Here is a 13914-nt window from a genome sequence, read left to right on the forward strand (position 1 = left end):
TACCTTTGTGGTCCTAATTTTTTAGTTTATCTCCTAACTCCCTAAATTCACCTTGTAGGACCTCATCCATTTTTTACCTATATCATTGGTACCTATGTGCACCACGACCACTGGCTGTTCACCCTCCCACTCCAGAATGTCCTGCAGCCGCTCAGAGACATCCTTGACCCTTGCACCAGGGAGGCAACATACCATCCTGGAGTCTCGTTTGCGGCCGCAGAAATGCCTATCTATTCCCCTTACAATCAAATCCCCTATCACTATAGCTCTCCCACTCCTTTTCCTTCCCTCCAACAGTATCCAAAACAGTATATCTGTTTAGGAGGGAGATGACCTCAGGGGACTCCTGCACTACCTGCCTACTGCAGGTATGTTTTTCATCCTGTGTTTTACTTCTTGTCTTGGTGGGCACTCACATTGAGTTTTGACCTCCTTGCCATAGACTTGTTATGGAAATTGTAAAACAAAGGTTCAAACTGTTTCATGAGTTAACAGGACATTGTATATAGAGAGATTGTGTCAATTAGGTCTATATTTACCAGAATGAGGGAAAATAAGAAGGTATCTCAATGAAGGCTACAAAATTATAATGGATCTAGATAGAATAGATACAGGAAGGATGTTTCCAGTGGCAGGGTGTCAAAGACTTAGAGTCACAGTTTGAGGGTAAGGGATAATCTATTTAAAACTAAAAAGAGGAGAAATGTCTTGTTTGAGAGAGTGATCAGCCTCCAGAAAGCAATCAAAGGCAAATCATTAATCAATGAGTTAGATATTGCTTTCAAGGCCAGAGGGATTAAGGGATATGGTGAAAAAGTCCACACAAAGTTGGCATATGTTTGATTAACCATGGTCAATCATCATGTTGAATGACAAAGCAGGGTCAAAGAACGGAATGGCCTGCTGCTGCTCCTATTTTTTATGTTGCTTGCTAAATTAATCTTTTCACCTGCAATGTTTCTTGTATTTACCTTCCACTGAGGTATGCAATAATGGTTTGTAAATCATAGGGATATGATCATTCTTGGCAACGCCACATTAGTTGCCATGGAAAGGTAATCACAACCTTTTATTTCCAAGTGCTGAAGTACCTATGTGATGGAACTCCAATTATAATTTATAGCTCGTTTTGCCAGATATTCAGAATTCAAGATGAATCACCCATTTACTTTGACATTAACAAAAAATTATATTTTTTCATTTACCTTCTTTGCAACCTCACCATGGAAAACAAAAGGGCAAAAAGGTCATGGGAACATTTTTATCAGTTTCCTTTCAGATCATACATCATCCTGATTTTATATATCTTCATAATGGAATCTCCTAAACAGCATTTGGGAGCATATTCACACAAGGATAGATAGATAATATATGCCTTCTTGTCTGAACATCTCACAGATTAACAAATAAAAATTGCCTATATTATAGCTAGTGGCTATTTGGACAATAGTCCAATTTTGTTCTGCATGCAATTTTGTTCTTACATGTAGAAGAGTTCGGCTTATCATGAGTACTTGCAGCAGAAATGAGTATTGTGCAGAACAAATATTTGGTAACGTTTTCCTGTGTGTATTGGAATTCTGATGTTATCTCATTTCCTGCGTCATTGAAGATCTGTGTTGACAAGCCTTTTAAAATGCGATGAAAGTGCAATGGATTTAGAAACTGATAACTCAGTTGACTTACTCTTCTCAAACCAGTCCTAGCATTGTGCTGTAATTTTATGAAATACATCCCATTTGTTATTATGGTGGAATTCTACATACTGTAGCAACATAATGTATTGATAAATTCTTTTTCTGGTTAATATATTCCCTTTGGTGGTAAAAACACTTTGGGAAGAAATAGGGGTTTTTTTTTCAAGGATCAGCTTGCTGGAGGAACTCAGCAAGCCAGGCAGTATCTATGGAAAAGAGTACACAGTCGACGTTTCGGGCTGAGACCCTTCTTCAGGACTGGTGAGAATAAGGTGGGGGGGGGGAGGGGAGGAATAAATACAAGGTTTTGGTGATAGATGAACCTGGGAGGGGGAGGGGTGAAGTAAAGAGCTGGGAAGTTGATTGGTGAAAGAGATAAAGGGCTGGAGATGGGGGAATCTGATAGGAGAGGACAGAAGGCCATGGAGTAGAGGGAGGGGAGAGGAGCACCAGAGGGAGGTGGTGGGCAGGTAAGGAGATGAGGTGAGAGGGGGAAAATGGGGATGGGGAATGGTGAAGGGGGGGCACTTACTAGTTCAAAAATTGATGTTCATGCCATCAGGTTGGAGGCTAACTGGATGGAATATAAACCGTTGCTGCTCCAACCGGAGTGTGGTGTCATTGTGACAGTAGAGGAACCCATGGATAGACATATCAGAATGGGAGTGGGAAGTAGAATTGAAATGGGTGGCCACTGGGAGATCCTGATTTTTCTGGCAGATGGAGTTTAGGTGCTTTGCGAAGTGAAGAGCAGAGCGTTTGGCAGGAGTGAGATTGGAACTGGAGAGACAAGTTTATTCCTAATATATTTACAATTATACAGAATAAAGAATTACATAAAAATAAAGTTCAGATATGTAATAAAATGTGCTTAAATACATGAATACCAGCAGGAATTTTTAAATGGTGAGAAACTAATAACGTGAATAGAATGAGAAAGTTGAAATACAGCTATTGCAGCCATTTAGGAAAGTAACTTTTGTGAGGCCATTTTTGCAGAGATGCAAAGATACGGGATGTTTGTGAGATCAGATTTGCAGCACTCTGCAGAATTGTGCTCTCTCTAATCAAAGGAGGTGATTAAAATTAATGCAATGTTGAATCACTAAGAGTGGATGTCAAAAAATTTGAAATAAAAACAGAAAATCCCAAAAATATTCAAGTCAGTCAGTACCTGTGGAGGGAGAAACAAAATTAGCCTTTATACCTAAGACACTTCATCAAAAATCATTAGTTTTTAAGTTGCAGTAAAGGGGAACAGGTAAGTGCAAAGAGAATGTATGTGATAGTGTGGATAACAAGAAGGGAGACTGCATGTCACAAGCAAAGATGGTCCAAGCTGAAAGAGGGCTGTAAAAGCTTGTTAATGGCAACTGGTAATACGTGTCTCAAGGAAATGAGCACAGGAAATGAATTAAAACTAATTGCGGGGGAAAAAACTGAGATAGAACATACTGCAGATGCTGGAAATCTGAAACAAAACTAAATGCTGGAAATATTCAGCTGGTCAAGTACTATCTGCAGAGAGAGGGAAATGGTCAATGCTCTTTCTTGAGAATGAGCCAGTTCTGACACAAACTGAAAAGGCTGATTATCTGAAATTCTTGAATTCTGTGTTTCATCCCAAGGACTCTAACATATATAGACAAAAGATGAATTGATGTTTGTTAAGTTTACTTTGGTCAACATTGAAATTTCCTAAGAGGCTTAAGACAGAACTCAGAGGGGGGAATGGAATGGACAATTAAAGTGACAGAATGGGGACCTATTGCAAAGTGATGCCCAATCTGCATTTGACGTCTTTGTAGCAGCTGAGGCCACTGTGTGACCACAGAATGCAAACTTCGGAGAGAAGAAGTAAAACTGTATCTCTGCATCATCTAAAAGTAGTTTCTAGTCCCTGGATGGTGTGAACATTAGAAGTAAAAATTCAGGTTTGCATTAAAAGGGGCATTGATACTAACAGAAGTGGAAGAGTGAAATAATGAGTGAAGGAAAAGTAAGTTGTGTCTGATAGGGCATCATGTTGAAGCTGGTGGAACTTACAGAAAATGATCCACTGAATAATGTGGCTGGTGCAGTAGAAGGCTTAAAAGCCTTTCTTTATTGTGGGTAGGAGGAAAGCGGACACGAATAGAAATGCAGGGATTGGAGCACATGAGTGAGAGCCATATCAACCATGGTGGAGGAAAAAACAAGGTCAATATTTCAAAAAAATATTTCCTGTCAATATTTCAAAAAAAAAGGACTATAGAGGCGTTGTTGGTTGTTGCATTACATTATGATTGCATCACATTGTGGTCCATGGCAATGAGTCAACACCACTAGAACTCAGGGCATCAGGGTTCTGAGTTCAACACGGATGCTGTATGCAAGGAGTTTGCACATCCTCCACATGAATGTGAGAGTTTCCTCCAGGTGCTCTGGTTTCCTCATACATTTCAAATCGTATTGGTTAGTAGGTTAATTGGCCACTGCAAATGATCCTGTGAGCAGGCCAGGGTTGGATCGGTGGGTTGCTGGGCCGCGCGGCTTGTGGGGCTAGAAGGGCCTGCTTCATGCTAAATCTCTAAAATAAAACACATTACATTAGTTAATTTGATACCCTGTGAAAGAGCATCTTGATATGATGGTTCAGATGGTCAAAGTAGTAATAAAATAGATTTATTTTACAGAATGTTGCAAAAAAAAAAATGGAGGAGTTCTACCAGTGTTTTCTGTTTTGGGTCTGGTACCTTTACTTGATGAGTCTACTATGAACCAGAGTAGGTGGTTCTGCGTATACATTATGAATGGGGCAGTAGAATAAGGGAGATTCCAGATTCTGCAGATGCTGGGAATCTTGAGCAACACGTACCAATTGCTGGAGGAACTCAGCAGATCAAGAAAAATGGATAATCAATGTTTCAGTAATGTTGAAAGGTCTTGGGCCAAAACACTGGCGATTCATTTCCGTGCATAGATTCAATCTGACCTCTGAGTTCCTCCAGTATTTTGTGTGTTGTAGTAGAGTAACTCAGCACCTAAGGTCTTGGTTCTGGAGGAAGTCACTAATAAACGTATTAAATGAAACGCACAAATGTATTTTGCCCTAGATCAAGGAAACTAACTGGAACACCAGTCTTAGCATGGTCTTCATTTGGTAACTGCATCAACTCTCTCTACCAACAAATAGATTTGCTATGATCCGAGGCTGACGTTTAAAAAGCACTTGGCCTCAAGACATTCAGCAGATGTCATTAATTCCAAAAATCATCCAGCACCTTAAAAATCATCATTCCATATCCAGAGGCAGATAATTGTACAGTTTCAAGTGAAGTCTCTATTTTTCTCCTTGGTTACAGATGTTGTACTGTGGCTAGCTGATATATTACTGCAAAAAAATTGGGGGACTAAAGTGTCATAACTTTTTCTTTCCGTGTATCATTTCTGCTCTCAGAAAAAAAGTGTGAATTCACTCGCCTTGTACCTTGACATCATATGTAATAAAATGGGATATGTTAAGCCTTTGCTACTTACTGTACACTACAATTAGTGTAGAGTAGATAATGCTGATAGTCTATTGTGGTACAACTTGCTCACTATTAATAATAAGTGTTGTTACATGGCCGCTTTAAAGTAAAACACATTAGTGTGCTGTTAAAAGGAGTAACTTTCTGTTAAGAGGTCAATAAACCCTACAATGTGAGTGAGATACTGGAAGTTTAGAGCACGAGTTTCCACTGTTGGTGCTGCCTGCACTCCTTCCCATAACTGCTGCATTATTTCTAGTGATGTAACGACTCCTGATTTAACATTTGTCTTTCCACATTTTTTAGAAATAGACATGAAAAATGCCTTATAGTTTACAATCACAGACTCCACCCTTTACCTAATACCCTTGAATTTTTTATTTGAAATTTTGCAATTTTAAAATTTTGTTAACATGTTATCTCCAGTAATCCAAAAAGTTAATGCATGCCAATGTTCCTGCTGGCTTGCTGGAGATGAAACCTATACTGTTCATGTTACTTCCTTTTATTATGTTTGAATTAGACTTCTTTTGAGCCTTCTTCCTTCTCTTGGCAGAGTGACAAGAATTTAACAGTTTAAAACTGAAAAGCTGACTTACAGTAAGTCCCTGAAGGAAGACCACATTCAAACAAAACTGAAAGTCAAAGTATTAAAGATGCTTAAGTAGTTAGCTCAGCCCACCCTCCTGCTCGAACCATTTTAAAACTGGATTTGTGCCCAAAATGGAGAATGCAATTAACAAAGGAAACACACTAAATATTTAATTAGTATGCACTAAAGACATGGGATGACATCATCAGGAAAAAGATGCAGCCCCAGCATACTTAGGACACTAAACCCACTATGAGGAATTTCTATGCCATAAAATGTACAGTAAGACATAGAATGTGAAAATAAATGGGGAATACATTGTTTTTTAAAATCATAAACACAGAGAGATTCTGCAGATGCTGGAAATCCTGAGCAGCACACACAAAATGCTAGAGGAACTCAGCAGGGCAGGCAGCATCTATTGAGAGGAATAAGCAGTCAACATTTCAGGCTGAGATCCTTCAATTTCTTGTTGGTCTTTTTGCAGTACCACAATATCAACTAACAATTTTAAATTCAGATTCAGATTCAGTTTATTGTCATTTAGAAACCACAAATGCAATGCAGTTAAAAAATGAGACAACATTCCTCCAGAATGATATCACAAAAGCACATGACAAAACAGACTACACCAGAAAATTCACATATCATTTGGCATTCCCCAATCCAGAGTCCGGAGGTATTAATATCGCACTACCATCTTAGCGCGTTACCAAAATATTTGTCTGCATCATAAATTAATTCAGCCTGTAAGGTTCCCTATTCTTGCTGTGAGATTGCACTGGTCTCCTCATTTAAAGGGGTATACTTAATTGAAGTCGAAGATTAGTGGTTGAGGAAAATGAGAATAATAATGTGCAGAAGCCATAAAGAACATTAGTGATCAAAGATTAACTGGAATTGTGATGATGGTAGGAAGTATTAAATTGTTTTCCCCACTAGTCACATTCTGAGCACTAGAGGGAAAGTCATCCAGAAATCCCATTGTCATTTTTCTCCATCCAATTATTCGAGAGCACAGCAGACAACAAAACTCCACTGAAACATGCAAATTTGATGTGTGGGCTTCAGAAGATAACTGAGGATTTTCTTGTACTCTATCATTCTAAAATATGGCTGTTTAAAAGAAACATTCTGGTTCAGAGATGACGAGATGCATGTACTTTTAAAAGCCAATTTACTATTACAGTGCAGTTGGTGAAGTGTTATCAAAACACTTCTCTTATTTTGTGAGGTGTTTGGGTGCAGAGTTCCATCTGCAAATTGCTGAAACCTCCTGCTTTTCTAATTGTGGACAGTTTTGTTGCATATTTCAACCGTGAACCACATGACAAATATTGGCTCTATTGGGAGTTTTCACACCTGTTCTATGAAAGCAAAGCAAAAAAATATAAGAATTAATATAAGCAAAACAATGATGAAAAATTAGGGACACTGAGGAGGAATAAATTCCCAGGATCAGATGATTTCCAGGATTTCAAAGGAAGTAGTGAGGAAACCACAGATAACCAATTATGATGATTAATTGCAAAGTTTACAATTAAGAATAGATCAAGCTAGAAATTATAGGCTAGACAAAAATTGTGCGGGGAGAAACAGAAGTGACATTCTTGGTTATTTAGCCTTTTGTCAAACCTGAGAAAAGGCTAGAAATGAATCAAGTTTTAATCTAGCGCAACGACTCCCTTCCAGCATCCAGGATATTGTAACCTTTGAGATTCCCTAGTTTAATCTCTGCTAGTACTCACTTCCTTTCCTAACTGTAAGAGATCTAATACTTGTCCCTTTACTCCTTCCTTCCAATCATTCAGAAACCAAACACATCTTCCAGGCAAAGCAGCAATTTATCTGTATTTAATTCAATTTAGTACACTACCTTCAGTGCTACATTGGAGAAACAAAAAACTGTGTCATATATTTGCAGATCACCTGTTTGATAAGGGTGAACCTGAGCTTCTAGTTAACTTTAACTCTATTTGTTTGCCTTGTTCTTTTCTTGTCACCCTGCAATGTTCTATTAAAGTCCAACATAAATCTAAGGAACAACATGTCATTGTCCAGCTTGGCACATTACAGCCTTTGGGACTCAGCAGTGACAAATATTCAGTCACTCTGGTCTTGTATCTTACATTTCCAGCATTTTTTTCTTTCTCTCCCCTCCTACTTGCACATCCTCTTGTTGCATTTTCACCACTCTTCAGCTGGCACCACAACAGATTCAATTAATCTTTCCTGATCCTCTCTTTTTCTTCTTCTGTTCCATTCCCTGCAGTTCTGATGAAAGTTCATCAAGCTGAATCATTAAGTCTGTTTCTCTCTCCACAGCTGCTGCCTGGCCTGCTGAGTATTTTCAGCATTTCTGTTTCATTTATCTCAATTGCTTCTGATTCAGGAACCATTCGTTTAGAGTAGGAAATTGCATTGCGTCATCGTGCTATTTAGAAAATTGCAACAATCTACAATTAAGGAACAATTGTAAACTAATTTAAAATTTCAGTTAATTAGAGACCCTTTCATAGATTTGCAAACTTTAATGATGACTGACAGAACTTTAATGATTTTGAAGAACTGAACAATATTGATGGATTTCATATAGTCTTTCATTACACATTTGAAGTCCCTTAAAGACTGTTGGTGAAAAAGACTAATAGGACAGGAAAAGAAAGAGGAAGTTCTGTGTGTTGTCACTGCAATCGTATGGTCACTTGCAAAACAAGATTGACACCATATCATGTGAATGAAGAGACCAAGAACAATGCTCAATATAGACACCCAGTCAGCACTGGTCAGATCTAAACACAGTCGCCACAACAGGATAAACACTTTGTAAATGGTGATAAACTACAACTTAATTTCAACAGCTATATCATAGCTGGCCAATTTTAAACTAATTTATCAGAACCTTCACCCATGACGGTTTTTAAACTGCAAATTTTTAAACTGGAGATCTTGGATATCTAGAGTAACACACAAAATGCTGTAAGAGCAAACATGAGGAAATCTGCAGATGCTGGAAATTCAAACAACAACACACACAAAATGCTGGTGGAACACAGCAGGCCAGGCAGCATCTATAGGGAGAAGTGCTGTCGATGTTTCGGGCCGAGACCCTTCGTTAGGACTAACCAAAAGAAAAGATAGAAAGAGATTTGAAAGTAGTGGGGGGAGGGGGAAATGCGAAATGCTAGGAGAAGACTGGAAGGGGTGGGATGAAGCTGAGAGCTGGAAAGGTGATTGGCGAAAGTGATATAGAGCTGGAGAAGGGAAAGGATCATGGGACGGTGTGGTGAACTACATATACCTGTCTGGACGCCCCCCCCCCACCCCCCCCCTCCCCGCTGACTGCTCCTGTGGCTCCTCCCACAGACCCCTGTATAAAGGTGATTGGACAATTGCTCCTCCCTCAATCTCCAGGATGTTGTGTGATGGTTTCTTGCTGCTGATAGTGCTTTCACTTCCAGCTAATTAAAGCCTATCTCTCGCCTCACGTCTCCGAGAGTTATTGAAGGAAGTGGGGGAGCACCAGATGGGGATGGAGAACAGGCAAACAACTAAATATGTCAGGGATGGGGTAAGAAGGGGAGGAGGGGCATTAACGGAAGTTAGAGAAGTCAATGTTCATGCCATCAGGTTGGAGGCTACCCAGCCGGTATATAAGGTGTTGTTCCTCCAACCTGAGTGTGGCTTCATCTATCTGGACAGGCAGGTTTGTGGGTCTTGGGTAGGAGGTAGAAACGGGAAGTGTGAGGTGTGGGAACTATGAGGTTGGTGGCAGTGGATGGGAGATCCCCAGAGATGATAAGGTTGGTGATGGTATAGGAGACAACGGCCTGGTGCTCCTTAGTGGGGTCATGATCAAGGGGTAAATAAGAGGAGGTATCAGAGAGTTGTCGCTGTGCCTCAGCCAGGTAGAGGTCAGTACTCCAGACAACAACAGCTCCCCCCTTACCAGCAGGTTTTATAGTGAGGTTGGGATTGGTGCGGAGGGAGCGGAGAGCAGAGCATCCGGAAAACGCTCAACCAATCCAAACCTCTCTATAAAACCTGCTGATAGGGGGGGGGGGGGGCACCAGGCCATTGTATCCTATACCATCACCAACCTTATCATTCGCTACATCGACGACTGCATTGGCACTGCCTCTTGCACACATGCTGAGCTTGTCAACTTCATTAACTTTGCCTCCAACTTTCACCCTGCCCTCAAATTTACCTGGTCCATTTCCGACACCTCACTCCCCTTTCTTGATCTCTCTGTCTCCATCTCTGGAGATGGCCTATTTACTGATATCTACTATAAGCCTACAAACTCTCACAGCTACCTGGACTATTCCTCTTCCCACCCTGTCTCTTGCAAATAGGCTACCCCTTCTCATAATTCCGACTCTGCCACATCTGCTCTCAGGATGAGGCTTTTCATTCCAGGACGAAGGAGATGTCTTCCTTTTTTAAACAAAGGGGCTTCCCCTCGTCCACCATCAACTCTGCTCTCAACTGCATCTCTCCCATTTCCCACACATCTGCCCTCACCCCATCCACCCGCCACCCCACTCGGGATAGGGTTCCCCTTATCCTTACCTACCACCCCACCAGCCTCCAGGTCCAACGTATAATTCTCCGTAGCTTCCGCCACCTCCAACGGGATCCCACTACCAAACACATTTTTCTCTCCTCCTCTTTCTGCTTTTCGCAGGGATCGCTCCCTACGCGACTCCCTTGTCCACTCGTCCCCCCCATCCCTTCCCACCAATCTCCCTCCTGGCACTTATCCTTGTAAACGGAACAAGTATTACACCTGCCCTTACACTTCCTCCCTCACCACCATTCAGGGCCCCAGACAGTCCTTCCAGGTGAGGCGACACTTCACCTGTGAGTCGGTTGGTGTGGTATACTGCGTCCAGTGCTCCCAGTGTGGCTTTTTATATATTGGTGAGACCCGACGCAGACTGGGAGACTGTTTCGCTGAACACCTACGCTCGGTCCGCCAGAGAAAGCAGGATCTCCCAGTGGCCACACATTTTAATTCCATGTCCCATTCCCATTCTGATATGTATATCCATTGCCTCCTCTATTGTCAAAATGAATCCAAACTCAGGATGGAGGAACAACACCTTATATACCAGCTGGGTAGCCTCCAACCTGATGGCATGAACATTGACTTCTCTAACTTCCATTAATACCCTTCCTCCCCTTCTTACCCCATCCCTGACATATTTAGTTGTTTGCCTGTTCTCCATCTCCCTCTGGTGCTCCCCCACCCTTTCTTTCTCCTGAAGCCTCCTGTCCCATGATCCTTTCCCTTCTCCAGCTCTGTATCACTTTCACCAATCACCTTTCCAGCTCTTAGCTTCATCCCACCCCCTCCGGTCTTCTCCTATCATTTCACATTTCCCCCTCCCCCCACTACTTTCAAATCTCTTACTATCTTTCCTTTTGGTTAGTCCTGATGAAGGGTCTCAGCCCGAAACGTCGACAGCGCTTCTCCCTGTAAATGCTGCCTGGCCTGCTGTGTTCCACCAGCATTTTGTGAAATGCTGTAAGAACTCAGCAGGTCCTGCAGCATCTATGGAGAGGAATAAAGGATCGATATTTTGGGCCAAGATCCTTCATTAGTCTTTTTTTTGTAAGACAAGGTACATTAGAATTAAAGGCCACAGAGTGGATTGCTTGTCCATGTCGGGGGGGGGGGGGGGTGAAATTACACATGAGTAACTATGCAGTAATTTCAAGTTACATTTTAAAAATGGGGTCATGCTCATCACAGTTAAGGCACTTTATCATGAAGAATGTTCATTTATTAAGCATCTCCAACTATGTAGCACATGTAACTCTTTAATGAAGTGGGTGTGGAGAGAAGAGGATAAAAGGGAAATGGACAGCAGGAAAAGCAAGAGAGAAAACACAGGCTGAGAATGCAGTGTGTGGTCAAAAAAAGAGAAAGGATAGGAAGAGAGAGGAGGGGAGGGGTGTGTGGGCGGAGAGGAAGGATAAATGAGAATAAAGAGGCAGAGAAAGAAAAAGTAAGAGATTCAAAATGTAATTGACACTTCAGCCGAAACCAGGTCTCTATCTGATAAAGCAGAAAAACTGGACAATTTTATTTTCTTTCAGCAACAATGGAAAAAGTAAGAACTGAAAAAGTGTCCAGTCCTGATGAAGGGTCTCGGCCTGAAATGTCAACTGTACTCTTTTCCATAGATGCTGCCTGGCCTGCTGAGTTCCTCTAGTATTTTGTGTGTATTGAATGGAAACAAGTGATATTTATTAACAAATGTAGAAGCACAGAAATTTGAAAGATGTTCCAATATTTGGAATTTTAGCACAATATTTAAAGGTAAATATATTTATGTCTTATTGGTTCCCTTTTCATACTGTTCCTGGTTACTCTTTTAATACACATCAATAACAAATAAGCCATCAAAAAAATTGAAAAGGTAAAATACTCAAAACAAGTGATTTCATTTCTGTTATCTACCAATAAGATCATAAGACATAGGAACAGAATTAGGCTATTCGGTCCATTAAGTCTACTCTGCCATTCCATCATGGCTGATTTACTAACCCTCTCAACTCCATTATCCTGCCTTCTCTCCATAACCTTGGAGCACTTACTAATCAAGAACCACTGACTTGATGTCCACAGCGGTCTGTAGCAATACATTTTACAGATTCACCACCTTCTCACTAAAGAAATTCCTCCTCATCTCTGTTCTAAAGGAATGTCCTTGTATTCTGAGACTGTACCCTTTGTTCCTAGACTCCCCTACTTTAAGAGACATCCTCTCCATGTCAACTCTATTTAGACCTTTCAATACTAGATTGGTTTCAATATGATCATCTCGCATTCTTCTAAACTCGATTGAGCACATGCCCACAGGTATCAAACGCCCCTCATACAGTACATTAACCCTTTCATTCCCAGGATCATTCTTATGAATCTCCTCTGGGCCATCTCCAATGGCAGCACATTCTTTCTTAGATAAGGGGCCCAAAACTACTCACAATACTCCATGTTTAGTCTGATCGATGCCTTATAAAGCCTCAGCATTACATCCTTTATGGAATCCTATGAGAGGACTCTCAAGTCCCTTTATACCTCTAATTTCTGAATTTTCTCCTCATTTAGAAAAAAAAGTCTATGTCTTTATTCCTTCTATCAATGTGCCTGACCATACACTTCCCTACATTGTAGTCCATCTGCCACTTTGTTCCCCATTCTTCTAATCTGTATAACTCCTTCTGAAGAATCCCTACTTCCTCAACACTACCTGTCCCTCCATTTATCTTACCCACCCAATTTCCCTTGGGATTAGTAAACTATGTCTGTCTGTATTGTCTGCAAACTTGGCCACAAAGCCATATATTCTGTCACCCAAATTATTGGCATATAATGTGAAAAGAAGTGCTTCCAACACCGACCCCTGTAGAACACTACCAGTCACCAGCAGCCGACCAGAAAAAGCTACCTATATTCCCACTCTACCTCCTGTCAGTCAGCCAATATTCTATCACTTCTAGTATCTTTCCTATAATACCATGGGCATTGACCTCATATAGCAGCCTCATGTGCAGCACCTTAACAAAGGCCTTCTGAAATCCAAGTAAACTATATCTACAGACTTTCCTTTGATAAAGTAGATTGCCAACAGATTTGTTAGGCAAAGTTTGTCAGACATTGAAAAGAACTGAATCTACTGCATCATAGCACTGTCCTCAGCAATAGTGGCACTCAATCAGAATCCTTCACTGGTGGGTTCCTCCAGATGTTCAAGATGGTGCCTGCAAACAATGTGACCAATGGTGACATCCTGCAGTCAGTTCATGAAACTACTTTTTTTACTACTACTTCTTTCAAATGTGATTCTACTACAAAGCTGCGTGTGATTGGAACCTGTGATTTACATTTTGATGGCGTGTTTTTGGGCTGATTGAGTGCTTTGCCATCTCTGAGGGAATTTGGTGAGGTTAGGAGTGGACTGGAAGCGGGGTGTGAGCCCATGGTCGACTCTATTGCCTCTCTCCAATTGAGGCTTTGAGCAAGGTTGAAGTCAATGAAGACAAGAGGCCAACATGAACAACATCTCCAGCACGATAAAGCAACACCTAGGTCATGTCA

The sequence above is a fragment of the Hypanus sabinus genome, chromosome 4, assembly GCF_030144855.1.
Source record: "Hypanus sabinus isolate sHypSab1 chromosome 4, sHypSab1.hap1, whole genome shotgun sequence".
NCBI lineage: Eukaryota > Metazoa > Chordata > Chondrichthyes > Myliobatiformes > Dasyatidae > Hypanus > Hypanus sabinus.